At 39.8% G+C, this 17,748-nt stretch overlaps 1 protein-coding gene across 2 annotated transcripts in view; it reads left to right on the forward strand.

Annotated features, from left to right (window-relative positions):
- Window positions 1-474: 474 nt before the first annotated feature.
- The window catches only part of ddr2l (discoidin domain receptor family, member 2, like), a 45,838-nt gene continuing 28,564 nt past the window's right edge, over window positions 475-17,748 (forward strand). For both annotated transcript variants that reach the window (XM_083913055.1, XM_083913056.1), the window contains exon 1: window positions 475-726. The gene's annotated coding sequence lies outside the window, so the exon portion shown is untranslated. The remainder of the gene's footprint in view (window positions 727-17,748) is intronic.

Raw genomic sequence — 17,748 nt, forward strand, 5'->3', positions numbered from 1 at the left:
GATCTGTGTGTGAAGGTAAAGAGCTGTTTGTCACCGTGGCTGTAACCAAAGAATCAAAGAGAAGAAACACCACGACAAGAACAAGAAGCTGCACTGGAAAGGTTCAACATTACACATGTGGAGAGAAGGGAACACATGCACATTTAGAGTCTTTTTTTGTTTTTTTTAGTAAATATTGAGTTTGGCTGCAACTTTGTCCCAGTTTTTAAATTTGGCCCACTGTGAATTGGAGTTGGACACCGCTGTGTTGGGTATTTATGTATTTGACTAGATGCATATTGATCATATTGAACAGTTGCAACATGCAAACTGGAGCCCTCCGCAGGACCCGACTGTTCCTGTAAGTTCTCAGATGTCAGAGACTCGGGGAGCTCATGTTGCCTTCCTCCTCCTCCTCCTCCTCCTCCTCCTCCTCCTCCTCTTCCTCCTCCTCCTCGGAAACGGGATGTGATGTAAATACACCGTTTTTGTCTCTGGACTGTGCAGCAGCAGCACTTTGTTGGAGGAAAACTGGAAGAAAATTCAAAAGCAGTGAAATCCTGCGGACAGAGAGCCCTCAGAGGAATCCGGTCCCCGGTAGTATCTCCGGTCGTCTCCTGCACCATGATCCCCTGAGTCTCCCACGGCTAAAACACACCGACCTGCCGGACCGGGAACCGAGGAAAAACGGATCAAACCGGACAGGAGCTCGCTGTTGTTGTGGAGCCAGAGGGAACCGGCGGACAGGTAATCAGCTGTTCTGCTCATCTCTGCTGTAGATTTCCATAAACGTGTGTTTGTGTGTGTGTGTGTGTGTGTGTGTGTGTGTGTGTGTGTGTGTGTGTTGTTAGTGAAACAGTTCAGTCTGCGGGGAACTTTGAGTGCATGACAACAGAGATCAGTTCTGCTGCCGAGGCCTTCGTGATGAAGCACAGCACACATTCATATGCAACAGTCACAATGATTATACACTGATTCAACTTGTTATTACACTGACAACTGCACTACTCCCACCCTGCACTGCAGCTAAAGCACACACTCAAGTAAAAGTCCTGCATTTAACATATACAAGTATTATTAAGTAGTCAAAGTATAAAAGTGTTATGAACTTAATGTGCTTAAAGTAGTAAACGTATAAAAGTGTTATGAACTTAATGTGCTTAAAGTAGTAAACGTATAAAAGTGTTATGAACTTAATGTGCTTAAAGTAGTAAACGTATAAAAGTGTTATGAACTTAATGTGCTTAAAGTAGTAAACGTATAAAAGTGTTATGAACTTAATGTGCTTAAAGTAGTAAACGTACAAACGTTTTATAAACTTAATGTTCTTTAAGTAGTAAAAGTATAAACGTATTATGAACTTAATTTTTTAAAGTAGTAAAAGTATAAAAGTATGATGAACTTAATGTACTTAAAGTATTTAAAGTATGAAAGTATTATTAACTTAATGTATTTAAAGTAGTAAAAGTATGATGAACTTAATGTACTTAAAGTATTAAAGTATAAAAGTATGATGAACTTTATGTATTTAAAGTATTAAAGTATAAAAGTATGATGAACTTAATGTACTTAAAGTATTTAAAGTATGAAAGTATTATTAACTTAATGTATTTAAAGTAGTAAAAGTATGATGAACTTAATGTACTTAAAGTATTAAAGTATAAAAGTATGATGAACTTTATGTATTTAAAGTATTAAAGTATAAAAGTATGATGAACTTAATGTACTTAAAGTATTAAAAGTATAAAATTATTATTAACTTAATGTATTTAAAGTAGTAAAAGTATAAAAGTATGATGAACTTTATGTATTTAAAGTATGAAAGTATAAAAGTATGATGAACTTAATGTACTAAAGTATTAAAAGTATAAAAATATTATTAACTTAATGTATTTAAAGTAGTAAAAGTATAAAAGTATTATGAACTTTATTTATTTAAAGTAGTAAAAGTATAAAAGTATGATGAACTTAATGTACTTAAAGTATTAAAGTATAAAAGTATGATGAACTTAATGTACTTAAAGTATTAAAGTATAAAAGTATGATGAACTTAATGTACTTAAAGTATTAAAGTATAAAAGTATGATGAACTTAATGTATTTAAAGTATTAAAGTATAAAAGTATGATGAACTTAATGTACTTAAAGTATTAAAAGTATAAAATTATTATTAACTTAATGTATTTAAAGTATTAAAGTATAAAAGTATGATGAACTTTATTTATTTAAAGTATTAAAAGTATAAAATTATTATTAACTTAATGTACTTAAAGTAGTAAAAGTATAAAAGTATGATGAACTTAATGTACTTAAAGTAGTAAGAGCATAAAAGTATGATGAACTTAATGTGCTTAAAGTAGTAAAAGTATAAAAGTATGATGAACTTAATGTACTTAAAGTAGTAAAAGCATAAAAGTATGATGAACTTAATGTACTTAAAGTAGTAAAAGTATAAAAGTATGATGAACTTAATGTACTTAAAGTAGTAAAAGTATAAAAGTATGATGAACTTAATGTACTTAAAGTAGTAAAAGCATAAAAGTATGATGAACTTAATGTACTTAAAGTAGTAAAAGCATAAAAGTATGATGAACTTAATGTACTTAAAGTATTAAAAGTATAAAAGTATGATGAACTTAATGTACTTAAAGTAGTACAAGTATTATCAAATGAATGTACTTAAATATTTAAAGTCAAAAATAAATAAAAAGTTTAAAGTTTGACGCAGTAAAAACTCTTTTGATACCACAGTATAAGAACCCCAAAAGTCCATGACACAAATCCATTTCATGGAAATGACCGACCCGCACACTTACTTCCCTGTTGTTTCTTTTTTGCAGCCTTGGGTTGAAAATCTGATTGAAGATCTGCGTTTTGAATAACGTTGATACTTTCAATCCCACTTTAAAACATGTGACTTTGACAAGTGTTGAAGAATCGATCATTTGACAACAGGGCAGCCAATAATCCGTCTTTGAGTACTGATGGTATCCGCCCCCTGAGGTGTCTTTCACAGTAAAGAGCTGATTCATTGTCTCTTGACCGGCCTGCAGCTACAGAGTCTCACAGTGATTTCACAACAGCAGCCGCTCAGTGTTTGGCTCAGGCTGTGAGAGCTGACAGCTCAGTCTACAGCTGAAGTTCACCACTTTTTCTCTTCATCACACTGTCAGGATGTATGAGCAGTGTGTTCATACATGTACCTACTGTTAATATAACTCATTATAGCTAATAATGCACTGCGATTCATAATCCACGTATTTATTACTGTGGAAATGACGTCCGGAGCAAAGAAGGGAATCAGGTTACGTAGTATGAGAGTATATGAAGGAGGTTTGGGGTTGGTGGATGGGTCCCAAAACACAGGACTCTTCATGTCCCGGAAGAACTAAGACAAACCACCACCTTTATCTGATTTGAACCAAGTCCTTTAGTGACTAAACTTAACCTTCACCTTTAGTGACTTAACTTAACCGTCACCTTTAGTTAATAAACTTAACCTTCACCTTTTCAGTCCTTTAGTGACTAAACTTAACCTTCACCTTTAGTGACTTAACTTAACCGTCACCTTTAGTTAATAAACTTAACCTTCACCTTTTCAATTCAGTTCAATTCAATTTTATTTACAGTGGTAAACAAAAGTTACCTCTGGACACTTTACAGAGTAAGTAAAGACCACACTCTATGAATTATTTAGGATTTACACAGACCCAACAATTCCTCCATGAGGCAATCTTGTGCACACAGTGGCAACAAAAACCTTTCCTGTAACAGACAGGAATGAACAGACCCAGCTCTGTGGAGCAGACATCTGTCTGAACCGGTTGGTGAGGAAGAAAAGGAGAGAGAAAGAGAGAAAAGACACAGATGGACAGAGAGAGACAAAGATGGACACAAAGACAGAGAGACAGACAGATGGACAGAGAGTGTGGTTAATATGATCAATGATCCTGTGAATGTTCTCATTTGTCCAGGTCATCGTTATCCTCAAAGCAATTTCAGTCAAAAGCAACTGGACTTGTTTATTTGAAGACGTTTCACCTCTCTTCCAAGAGGCTTCATCAGTTCATGTACGCATCTGACCAGTCCCAGCCTGGTCAGATGTGTCTTCCTAGACAAAGTTGCTTTTGACTGAAATTGCTTTGGGGATATGATTGATAATGAGTAGTGGTAATAACAGCTGTGATACAATTAGAAATATTACTGATGATGTTTTTATGGCTACAAATTTTTATAATTTATAAGACTAATGATAGTTTATATGAGTAACAGTGATAATAGAAGCAGGAAGTGTCATGGAGGACCACGGCAGCAGGCACCACCACCATCAGCAGAGACCTGAGAGGCGACAAAGCACAAACAACTCCGGGGAAGAAGTGAATTATTAACATACATTGATGAGACATGAATGATACAGACGGGGGGGGGGGGGGGTCAGAGAATAAGGAACATGATTATCCCCCGGCAGACTAGGCCTATAGCAGCATCATTAAGAAGAACACACTTGACAATAACAACAAAGCTGAGGGCTCGTAAGCCCTAGCTGTAAGCTTTATCAAAAAGTAAAGTTTTAAGTTTACTCTTAAATAAGGGGACAGTGTCTGCCCCCGAATAACACTTGGGAGTTGGTTCCAGAGGAGAGGAGCTTGGTAGCTGAAGGCTCTGCCTCCCTTTCTACTTTTGGAGGCTCTAGGAACGACAAGTAGCACTGTATTCTCAGAGCGCAGCGATCTAGTCGGGTAACTTGGTACTATGAGCTCTTTAAGATAGGACGGAGCCTGACCAATAAGAGCTTTGTACGTAAGGAGAAGGATTTTAAATTCTATCTAGATTTTACAGGTAGCCAGTGCAAAATAGTTAATAAAGGTTCGGCGTCTAAACTTAACCGACGCCTTTTGTCGTCTAAACTTAACAGTCACCTTTTGTCGTCTAAACTTAACCGTCGCCTTTTGAAGTCGAAACATAACAGTCACCTTTTGTCGTCTAAACTTAACAGTCACCTTTTGTCGTCTAAACTTAACCGTCACCTTTTGTTGTCTAAACTTAACCGTCACCTTTTGTCGTCTAAAATTAACCGTCACCTTTTGTTGTCTAAACTTAACCAGCACCTTTTGTTGTCTAAACTTAACCAGCACTTTTTGTTGTCTAAAATTAAATCGGCACCTTTTGTTGTCTTAACATTACAGCTTCATATTTCTTCACTGATGTCTGTTGTTCTCTCACTTCAGTCTGTTTGTCTGCGACCATCAAACCTCCTCTGAGGTGAACCACAGTCTGAAGAGAGTTGATTCTCCTAAACGTATTTAGTAATTTAAAACACAGGTCTGCTGCCACTTCAGAGTTCCCCAAACATTACCAGCACTACCAGGTTTTTTATTGCTTTAAAATCTAAAACTGGTATTTGTTGTTCTCATACTGCTTTGATATAATAACAATAAAATTGTTAAAAAAACAATAAAAATGAATGTTTGAAAAGGCACAAAACTGTAGACGCTTTCAGAGCTCACTTACTGGACTTTTAATAAAAATGTAGTCACTTCCTTATGGGATTTTATACATCATAATCTGCAGTCATCTTCACAACTTTTAATATTTCTGATGGTTTTTTAAAGAGAAAGGCTTCACAAAGACGCACAGCTGCTGCGCCCTCAGTGCACTCTGAGGACTAAAAGTTCACAAGATGACGTCAAACTGAGTCTCTTGCTTTCCAATGAAAGATAATTCGTCCCATCCTGATTTCTATACCGCATCCAGATCTCCTCTGAAATCGCCGCAGCTCAACCTTGGGCCAATAAAGAGATCTTTTCTCTGAGGTGGAACTATTCAACAGATCGTATTTCCGCACCAGAAAATGTAAAAAGACGACCTCCTTCCAGTGAAGACACTCCCAAAGACTTTAACCTCATAAGTCACCATATAAAGTTTTATCAGGCTCTGATTGGACTGATGATGCTCTCATGATGCTCTTTTCACATAAACGCCACTCGAACACTCACAGGAAACAGTCAAAATGGCTTCTGGAGAAGAAGTGTGTGCAGATAGTAGCTGCGGTTCGAGTGGAGGCAGCCGATTACAGATGAGTAAATGAGCGTCAAGCATCACAAGAGTGTCGAGTTTCCATGTGCAGGGCTGCAGCCGGCGGCTCATTAAACCATTAAGAAACCACACGGAGGATCAGTTAGAGGCACGTGAGCGGAGTGGAGGAACACTGAACATGGCTGTTGCTAAAGGGGAGGAGATACATGCAACAGTCATCTGCTTTTATCAGGTAGAGCTGCATTAAAATCTAGTGAAAGGAGGAGGTAAAGGTCCCCCAGAAGCAGGATAACTTCTGCAGAGACGAGGGGTTGAGACTGTAGGGTCATATAGAAACAACTGTGCTGCCATGATATATGATCTAATCTATTCCTAATCTATTTATTCTTCTGTAATGAGTCTGTCAGGCCCATAGAGTCTATAACATGGACGTAGCATACCTGACGGGGTCCATTCTTTCAACTTGATCCAACGTCCTCGCCTACAGGAGTTTCCATCTTGTCTGACTGTGACTCTGCCTCATTTCCTCTTACAAAAAAGGGCATGTATGTGATGTTGGGGGGAGGGAGATACGTCCATCTGGCTGACGTTTACTCAATTAGCCACATTAGCACCACCGCCTTGGAGCTAAGCTAACAGAACACGCTACTAGATAAACATAGACTGTAAAACACCGACCCTAATGGCCAGAATCCTCCCAGTGCTCCAGATTAGCATCTAGTGTATGTGTCACAGATAGCAGGCTGTTATTAGCATAACAAAGCTAACGTTAAACCTAAACCAAAAAAACATGTTTGTACAGTTGATCGAAGAGCAAAACATCTTGTCACTTATAGTAACATCACCACACGAATGACCACAGTCCAGGTCGAGATGACAGAGTTAGCATGCTAATGATGCTAATCCTGACAACTAGCCTCTAAGGAGAAGTGAGGGCCAGAGGCTAGCTGTCACTCAAGAGGCCACGCCCCTAATTATTCATACACTTTATCCTGCAATAAAATCAAAGAATAGCCTGGTACAAAAAAATCCACCCCCCTCAGTGTTGTCATAGAGATACAGGTGCGTAACCATCATTTTAGAAGTGAGGGGGACAAATTGTTTAGAGGTCTATTGAGTGATTTATCATCCTCTCGCATTCAATTGCACCTCTCCTTAGCAGCTAAAGAACCACTCAAACCAGGAAGGCCAGGAAACTGACTTTAGCTCTTTAATTCAATTCAATTCAATTTTATTTATAGTGTCAAATCATAACAAAAGTTATCTCAGGACACTTTACAGAGTAGGTAAAGACCACACTCAATGACTTATTTATGATTTACATAGACCCAACAATTCCTCTGTAGAGTACAGTGGCAACGAAAACCTTCCCTATAACAGGCAGGAACGTCAGACAGACCCAGCTCTGTGGAGGACGGACATCTGTCTGCACCGGTTGGGGAGAGAGAAAGAGAGAAAAGACACACAGATGGACAGAGAGAGACAGACAGACACACTTCCAGAGATGCAAGCAAAGCCTAACAGTAACTATAAAAATGACAGTAACAGTATCATTTTAAAAATGATAAACTATCAAAGTCAAAATCTGAACTCTAAAGCTGCTAAACTCTGCTTGAGTTGACATAGAATGACCCCGGGGCATCTACAGTACAGGGTGAGTAGCCACATAATTAAGCGCCAGATGAAAACACTGAACACCAAACGTTCTGTAAAACACCAATACTGTTTAAAGTCATCAGCATCAAAATAAAATGGGAGTGAAAAGGTATTAATTGATTGCATATTGATGTTTGGTATTAGATATGCAACAAAGCGATTGGTTGGAGTCACATAGCCACTCCTACAGTATTTAAAGGTGTTCAGAAATGGCCATTTGTTCTGTTTATCGCACCTCCTTCTACAAGTTTCCACAAGTTTGAGTTTACCCGAGTAAGGAAAACAAATTCGATTGGACGTTATCGAGTGGGCGGGATATTTAACGTTTGGGGCGAGACTGAGCTCGGTGTGTGTTTGTGTGTCTCAGAGGTTTGATTGACGGATGATGGATCCAATATTACTGGCTGATGAATCGTGTGCAGGAAAAAAACTACCTCACTTTCATCCCAGATTTACTCAAAAATAGAATTTTGCACAAAGTTTGGGCTTCATCGTATGATAGATGAGTTATTACACTCATTTTATGACCCAGAGTGGAATCACATTCATTTTTCTTATCTGTACAGCTTTAAGAATAGTAGTGGTGACATAGCTGTGTTTAATTAATCACAAAGTCCGTTTTATGTTATTGATATTTTTTCTCACCTGTGACCCTGCATAACCATCCCTGTTGGCCTCTGGCCCACTTTCTCCTCGCTCACCCTGCTATGTCTCTGTTCAAGGTATTATCTACATGTAAAAGTATTACTCAACTGCGTTTGTTTACCGCCTTAGCTCCGCCTACCCATGATGCGTTTAAAGGCAGAAAAGCGCGTTTCAACATGTTAAAAGTGAATTAAGTGGTTGTAATGGCTGTAAAAAGTGCGGGGGACATGTCCCCTGTGTTTCAGATATACAGGTACAGATGAGCCCCTCTGCTTTCTCCATCCACTGCTGACAGAGTTATGATACCCTGCATACCTGTGTGTGTGTGTGTGTGTGTGTGTGTGTATGTGTGTGTGTGTGTGTGTGTGTGTGTGTGTGTGTGTGTGTGTGTGTGTGTGTGTGTGTGTGTGTGTGTGTGTGTGTGTGTGTGTGTGTGTGTGTGTGTTCATTGTTCGGAAAGTGTATTTTCTACTAGTCCAAACTAGTCCAACTAGTCCAAAGTTCATTTCAAATAGATAGATGAATTAGTTCAGTTCTTAGTTCATAATTCCAAATTATGAACTAAGAACTTATTTTATCAGTTTCAATACTAAAACTATGCGTCAGATTTCATCTTCATATCCAATTTTGAATCCTTATCCAACCCGGGTTTACATTAGACTCAACACTTTGCTGCGTTCCATTCAGTCCACACAGCAGCAGCTGCAGCTTTCACACCTACACTATATTCTCAAAACCAGGAGGAAAAACAGGACAGTAATCCTTAAGGTGCAAATGTTTTTCAATTTGAATCAATTTACATTTCAGTACATACTAAAAAGGAAAACTGGAATCCTGGTTCAACAAAAAAGCTACATGAATAGTAAAACCAGGAACCAGGCTGAGGTAGGAAATTAAGGTAGAACTTGAAATTAATTTTAAGAAAGTTTGGCTTTCCGCTCCTCTCAAAGGCTGCATGTCTCCGTCAGTGAACTGCCCCACCAGGTCGTCCAGCTGTGTCTGGGAGATGACAGCGGAGCCGCTACTGTACACAGTTAAAGGGATTTGGGTCAAGGAACTGTCTTGACTGTCTTTTGATCTTTTATTTGCTTTCTCAGACGTTAAATGCCGGGTGCTTCAGTTCAATGTGCCAGACAGGTTTGCTGTTGATGTGACTGAAGTGCAGATTTATTTGCACAGCAAAGTTTGCACAGAAATATAAGATTGTTAACCAGATTTGGATTAAGCCTTCTTGCTGCTTTGTCCCCCAACACGTTGCTGTCGCTTCCATGCTGTTTTTGTTTTGATGACGTATGCAGCGGTGCGACACTGGTGGCGGGTGTTGCCAGATTGGGTGTGTTTTCCGCTCCATTTTAAGCCTGTTTACGGTGTGTTTTAGCCGGGGTTTGGCCTGGAAGGCTCCATAGAAATCTGGAACCCTATTGAATGAAGTTAAACTGAGAGAGTGTGCCGTTCACAGACATCAGGATGAACGCGTTCACGGTAACGCCGAAAATATGGCACATTTGTGTGTGTGTGTGTGTGTGTGTGTGTGTGTGTGTGTGTGTTTGTGTGTGTGTGTTTGTGAACTGACACATGTCTTCAGGGCTCGTATTCTCAAGCAGCTCAGTCTTGAGTTGTTCGACATCAGAGCTGCAGGAAACATTCAAAATCTATATAATAAGTCCTCACTACTCACTGTAGCTTTAAAAACACTCGCTATTCAGGTGAAATTCTTCTCTTCAGCCTCCGTGAATCATAAAACTGGGCTAAAGCGTTCCAGGTTTTCAGGTGTGTTTGATAGCGCTCACCTTGGCTGTCAGTTCAAAGCTCTGCATGTTAAATCAAATGCTCCTCAACATTCTTCAGATGCCAGCAGCTCTTTTTTTAAGAAAACCATCTGCTGAGCTGCTCCGGTTCAGACCTCCCATCCGTCACGTGCTCTGAGGTTACATTTGCATTCTGAGCATTTGGGCTGATGCACATGTGTAATTTTACACCGAGTGCCTCACGAGCGAAAGTTGAAACGTCCACCTGAACGCTCTGACCTGACAGAGACAGCTGGACAGGAGATTTAAAGTGTCAGTCTGGTGAAAATGGACCTGTGGTCTTTTTTTCGGTAGGAAAATACATCAAATAAGCCATGTTGACAGTTTTTTTGGTTGATCAACCATGTATAGAGAATGCCCGGAGAGACGCTAACAGCCCCAAAGGGCTAACACTGATTAGCTTGAGGCGGTTCAGTTAACGCATCCAAAACAGCATTTTTTAACCACTAATATTGTTTAAAATAACACCAAACCTCTGCAATAGCACGTTCCAACAACGTATTTAGAAAAAAAAATGTATTCCCGATTGACATCTTATAAACTTCAGAGCTGAAAAACAAACAAACAAGAAGTTAAGTTTATTCTCTTACATATACTCTTCTAAACTCCTTTTCATCTGGTGTCAAGTCTCCTGTGTTACGTTTTCTCAGTTTCTCTTTAAGAGAGGAAAATGAGTTTAAAGCAGAGTCTTGTACTGAAGATATCAAACTAATGCTGGGAAGGAAAGGACACACAAGAGATGAAACTGAGTTTAGAGGAACAGAGCAGTGAAGACAGCAGTGGGGCCAGCAAGCATCAAATGTAAGAGAATGAAATGAACTCCTTGTTTGTTTGTTTTTCAGCTCTGAAGTTTATCAGATGTCAATCAGGATTGCATGCACTGCAAGATCATTTCTATTTGAATATAATGCTTATGATCAGTTTGACACCTTTTTTGTTTCATATTTTCTTTTTTCAGCAGATGCAACACATTATAAACAGTAAAAAAAAAAAACTATAGCTTTTTCAGTCGGTTACTTGTCCCACACTGTGAACTTAATCTAAAAATGTGTAGCTATGTCCGTCTGACATATCGGACGGATCTCGATTTGAACTTGCGGAATCAACACAGGAAACAGAATCAGAGAGGACACACTACTTCTCGGCAGGGCAGGCTATGAACGCAGGTTATTTCCCGCTGCTGCTGCCTCTCTGTTGGACTTTGGTGCTGCAGGAAGGCTACACTTCAGACACTGGTGTGGTCAGGGGAGGGAGAATGCCATAAACCGTGTTGAGCTTTTTTCCAACTACTGTAAACATTGGGGCTTTGGCAAAAACATCCTGGGCTCGAGCCCAAGTAGCCATGCCCTAACCCGCTCCTGCCAGTAGGTCCATGTTGACAGGTCGTCCGTACAAGTGGGTTACTGAATGCACTGGAGTTCAGTTCAAGGAGGAAAGTTTTGACGTTTATAATTCCATGGAAATGCAATTTTACTGTGCTGTTTGTGACGATGTCTATCGAGTGTTGACATGGAAATGAAAGTAGCTGTATAGGTAAGTTACAAAATGAATGGACTGGTAGTTGGGCAGTTGGTAAGTCTTTAAAACAGTCTTTACGTGACGTTTACAGGGATGTTAATAGAAGACAGCAGTTTGTCAGAGGGTTGACCAGGCCATTGGTTTTCCTGCTGACTTTTTATATGTATTTTATTCAGTAGTAACATTTCAGAAGCATTGTAATGGTAACACTTACTACACCTCCAGTGTTTTGTTTTACACTCCCTGTTAACAGACGCTTCATGCTGGCCGTGAACATGTTTATGCCTGTACACTGGAGGTGTAAAACAAAACAAGTTTTTTCTCATAGATTTGCTACTTTTAAATCTCATAAATCTGCAACTTTCTACTTGTATATTTGCCACTTTAACTCTCATAAATCTGCAACTTTATTTTCTCGTAGATTTGCCACTTGAATCTCTTAAATCTGACACTTTTTTCCCTCCCCCAGGTCCGATATATATATATATTTTTCATACCTGGCCCTAATATGCCGTCGTAGATATGAGACAAAACTAAACACAACTCTTTAAGCAGCAAAGTGTTAGATTAAAGTTACAGGCCAGATAGAAACTAATAGAAATGTATCAACACCTCCAGAGTTCACAGCTAACTGTTAGCAGAAAGTGTACGCCGTCTACAGTGTGTTGTGGTGAGAAAACCAAGATGCGTTTGAAAGAATCTGTCTGTGAAAGCGCACACTCTGGTTCAGATATAAAAGTGTAAAGATATATTAAACATCGCCATTTTTTTCTCTCTTTGACAGTTTGCTGTGAGCAGCTGGGATTCTTTAGTCTGAGTGTGTGTGCGTGTGTGCGTGTGTGCGTGTGTGTGTGTGTGTTTCATTGTTTATGGTGTTGCATAATCAGACAACGGTGCTGTACAGGAAGTCCACTTTGAGATAACAGATCTGTGGCACATTTACACAAGAGTCTCCCGTTGTATGAAGTCCAGATGTGATTGGACATCATGTTTTCGAATGTGTTCTGCTCAGACAATGACGGCGAATTAAACTTGACTGACAGGAATAAAAACAAGCGTGCACTTTGACACAGCTGTCTGACGGGAACCCACCGACACTCACGAGGGTCTGCACTGTTTACATGCAGCTTAGGGTTAAGGACTGTGTGTGTGGTTGGTTGGCACGGAGAGTGTGCACAAACATGTGGAACTAACCGGGCAACCACTGCCAGAAGAAATGAAATGTTCAGACAAAGCCTGTGATATGTGTAAATGATACAATAATATTCAAATGAGTTCAGAGAAGTATGCAGAAACATATTTCATCATTTTAAGTCTTTGCTTTATCATTGTCCTGCTCATCATCAGCCACTAGACTGCATTGAAAAAAACTGTGATTTTAGCTCACAGAACAAAGCAATTCCTGCTCCGCCACTGCCTCCATCTGTTACTTAGTTTGTATTATTGAGTGACTCTGGTGTTTTAACAGGTTGGGAGCTCACAAAACGAACGAACTAATTAAACGATGGAGGCGTTGTTAGAAGAAGCATCTCCTGTGTGTCAGTGAGGTATAATCACTGTTTTTGTCATTGGAGTCTGGTGGCTTTGACGAGAGCATGTAGATGGATATAGCGGCTTCACTTCCCGTCAGAAAGAGCTGTCTGACAGCAAGGTGAAGCTGTGAAAATATTCTAAACACAGTGTGCACTTAAAATAACATAGATTTATAAGGTTGGCCTTTGTTTGTAGGTGTAAAGTAGGCTGACTAAGAAATCAGCTCGTTAATAATCCTGATATCTAAATCTTGCTAAACCGTTAATGTTATAATCTATGGAGCATATGCCACACAATCCCCCAAACTTCACTCATTTGGCGTCTTTGAGATTTATAATAATAATAATAATAATACATATATTCAAAAGGTTTTATTTTTTTAATGTTACAGTATGACATTGTGTGTTCAGCTTTGCTCTCAGTGAACTCTGTCTTATTCACCCCTCAACGAGACAGAGAGAGAGAGAGGGGGAGAGAGAGAGAGAGAGAGAGAGAGAAAGAGAGAGAGAGAGAGAGAGAGAGAGAGAGAGAGAGAGAGAGAGAGAGAGAGAGATAGATGTGGATTCCTGTGTGTTTGTGTGAGCGAGAGACATAGACACAGAGTGAGGGAAAGAGAGCTCTGGGTTGCGTTGAATGTCAGGAATGTTGAGGCTTTTAACCGTAGTTTGTTCTGACGGAGGGAGGAGTGGGAGGAGGAGGAGGAGAAGGAGGAGGAGGAGGAGGAGGAAGAGGAGGAGGAGGAGGGACACAATGAGAGGAAAAGGAGGATTGAGGGAGGAGATGAGGACGGAGGAAAGGGGACGGAGATAATGGAGGAGAAGACAAAGGAGAGGAAGCAAACTAGAGCAGAGAAAGTAAGGAGAAAGTCAAATGTGTTGAGACTTTCTGTTGTTTCTGTGAAAAACAAAGACGAGAAAAGAAGTGTGTTAAACCAAGATTAGACTTTTAAGTGCGACACACAACCAGTGGTGGAAAATGACTCAGTACATTTAATTCACTGTACTTAGTTTCATTTTGAGGTACTTGTCCTTTAATTGAGTACTTTTCATTTTCTGCTACTTTATACTCATACTCCAAATATTGTACATTTAATGCCAATACGACTCTAGTTACATGTTACTTTGCAGAATATTAATATCACCAAAACATTTGTCATGATGTATGATTTTATTTAAGATAGATATTAATCCTCAGGGGGAAATTCACAAGCCCCCAGCAGATACGGTTCATAAAGTGGTTAAATGATTGCGTTAATAATTATAATAAAGACTGCTTTTGCTTTTGGTGGTGGGTTCATTTCAGGTGCATTCTAGATGACCTCTGTAGATGTGTATCTTTTCACAAACTTACAGAACTTTTCACTGTGGAATTTCAGAACAAAATGCCCTTGGAAATTTCCTGTACGCTAAAAACTAAACATTATATTAAAAATCTGTTTCCAGTCACTAATTCTGAATGTATGGTATATATTTTTTAATATTGTACTCTCATGACACGATGGTTCCTGTCGGTTTAGCTTCTATGTTGCATCTTCAAAAGTGAACAATAAAAATATGTCACTGAATTTGAAACAGCACATTGTTATATATCTATTATCAAAGTATGCATTAGTTATACAGTGAACATTATGTGAATATTTGGTCAGCATGTTGATTTACAGTGTGTGCCCCTAAAGTTTTCAGCTGGGGGCCACAGTGCTCCTGGTGAGCCCTGTATATGTAAACATGGTATTTCAGTCCAACCACAATGCGTAAATGCTAGTTTTGGGAGAGGCCCAGTTTGGAAGATGTTGTCTCTTGTGTTCAGACTGGCCAGTCTGATAATCAATGCTCTGCAGGACACACAAGGTCACCGCCACGCAGACAGCCATGTTCAGTGAAAAGCAAGAATAAAAGAACCATTCGATGGGAGGTTCACTGACTCTGACATACAGTACGAGAATAAAGTTTCTTTTAGCCATGACAGGAATCTTTCTGAAGGTGATAAATCTGTTTAGCCATGCATGTGTGAGGACTGCACTGGTGACAAGGGTTATTGCAGGACCCTTAACTCACATCACAGCTACTTCAAACACAGAAAAAACTGTCTTCATGTCCTGAAATACTCGAACAGGAAACTGTTTGTGATGAAGTTTTTGTCAGAGAAACAGATTCTTGGTGTTGATCTTTAGTAGGTCGTATGTCTCTCCCAGGTTTTTTCTCCCTCTCGTATGTCTCTCCCAGGTTTTTTCTCCCTCTCTCTCTCTCTCTGCTTTGTTGAGATGAGCAACAGAGCAGGAATCTGAGCGGCAGCCAACACATTACATAAAGCCCCCCCCCCCGCTCCCCCCCTCTCTCTCTCTGTCTCTCTCTCTCACTTTCTCTCTCTCCTGGTCGCTGCCAGACATTAAAAAGCTGAAGTGAATTAACTCACAGAACGGAGATCTACGTCAGGAAGAAAAAGCCTGTTTCAAGAACTGACTGTGTTCTTCACAGCTGTGAGGATCACTGTAGCACAGTCTGCATGTGCCCGTTGTGTCCTGTGTCTTCCTGATTGTTTGTTGATCATATTATAACGTGATCAGACTCCCAAACAGTCGTGGGGCATTGCGGGTTCAAATGAACGTTGACATTTAAAGTGTTTTATCCCGTATCGCGTGACACGAGCCTGTGAACTAGACCTCTGAGCTCATGTAGAATATCGACAATGCAATATGACGTACTTCTGATGATACACAGATACAGTTTGGATACAGCAGCAAAAGCTATAAGGGCAGCTTTGATAAAGCCTCTTCATTCAAAACAAACATTCGTTCAAGCATGTTGGTTAAATGTATACGATACACTGTATCATGCTAAGTATTGTAGCCTCTGTAACTTGGTAAGTATCACAGCCTATGTACCGTGATAGGTATCGTAGCCCCTGTATCGTGATAAGTATTGTAGCCTCTGTGTCTTGATAAGTATCGCAGCCTATGTACTGTGATAAGTATCGTAGCCACTGTATCATGAAAAAGTATCGTAGCCTATGTATCATGATAAGTATCCTAGCCTATGTACCCTGATAAGTATCGTAGCCTCTGTATCGTGATAGGTATCATAGCCTCTGTATTGTGATAAGTATCGTAGAATCTGTATCGTGATAAGTATCGTAGCCTCTGCATTGTGATAAGTATCGTAGCCTCCGTATTGTGATAAGTATCCTAGCCTCTGTATCGTGATAGGTATCATAGCCTCTGTATTGTGATAAGTATTGTAGCCTCTGTATCGTGATAAGTATCGTAGCCTCTGTATTGTGATAAGTATCGTAGCCTCCGTATTGTGATAAGTATCGTAGCCTCTGTATCATGATAGGCATCATAGCCTCTGTATCCTGATAAGTATCGTAGCCTCTGTATCCTGATAAGTATCGTAGCCTCTGTATCGTGATAGGTATCATAGCCTCTGTATTGTGATAAGTATCGTAGCCTCTGTATCCTGATAAGTATCGTAGCCTCTGTATCCTGATAAGTATCGTAGCCTCTGTATCGTGATAGGTATCATAGCCTCTGTATTGTGATAAGTATCGTAGCCTCTGTACCGTGATAGGTATCATAGCCTCTGTATTGTGATAAGTATCGTAGCCTCTGTACTGTGATAAGTATCGTAGCCTCTGTATCCTGATAAGTATCGTAGCCTCTGTATCGTGATAAGTATCGTAGCCTCTGTATCCTGATAAGTATCCTAGCATCTGTATTGTGATAAGTATCGTAGCCTCTGTATCCTGATAAGTATCGTAGCCTATGTATCCTGATAAGTATCATAGCCTCTGTATCGTGATAAGTATTGTAGCCTCTGTATCCTGATAAGTATCGTAACCTCTGTATCGTGATAAGTATCGTAGCATCTGTATCGTGATAAGTATCGTAGCCTCTTTATCGTGATAAGTATCGTAGCCTCTGTATCAGGCTAAGTATCGTAGCCTCTCTATCGTGATAAGTATCGTAGCATCTGTATCGTGATAAGTATCTTAGCCTCTTTATCGTGATGAGTATCGTAGCCACTGTATCGCGCTAAGTATCGTAGCCTCTCTATCGTGATATGTATCGTAGCCTCTGTATCGTGATAAGTATCTTAGCGTCTGTATCGTGATACTTATTGTACCAGACCGAGTCCCTCTCCCATCCAGATCCAGATGGGGAGGGGTTTTAGACAGGGCTCGACAGTAATTTTACGGATTATTAAACCGTATTGTTCTAAAACTGCAACGTCTCTGCTGACCACCTGTGGTTGAACTTGTCACCTGGCTGCAGTGGAGTACTCTAGCACCCTGTGACATCGCTGGGGGGCGTGGTCAGAGGTGAAACTTTGGAGCAAAACTTTGATTTTCTGCTGTTAAATCACTCTGTACACTCTATGCTCTCCCTTCCGTCCATTGTGTTCCTCTCCACCTTTTCTCCCCCTCCTTCCTCTCATGCCTCGACTTTATCCTCCTCCTCCTCCTCTCTTTGTGTTTTCTCTCTTCAGCCTCACCCTGTTCTCTCTCTCTCCGTCCAGCTGTTTCCTGCAACACTAACTTGACAGCAGATAGAAAATGAGAGAAGAAGAGCGAGGTGC

This window comes from Echiichthys vipera (assembly GCF_963691815.1).
Source record: "Echiichthys vipera genome assembly, chromosome: 4".
NCBI classification, from domain to species: domain Eukaryota; kingdom Metazoa; phylum Chordata; class Actinopteri; order Perciformes; family Trachinidae; genus Echiichthys; species Echiichthys vipera.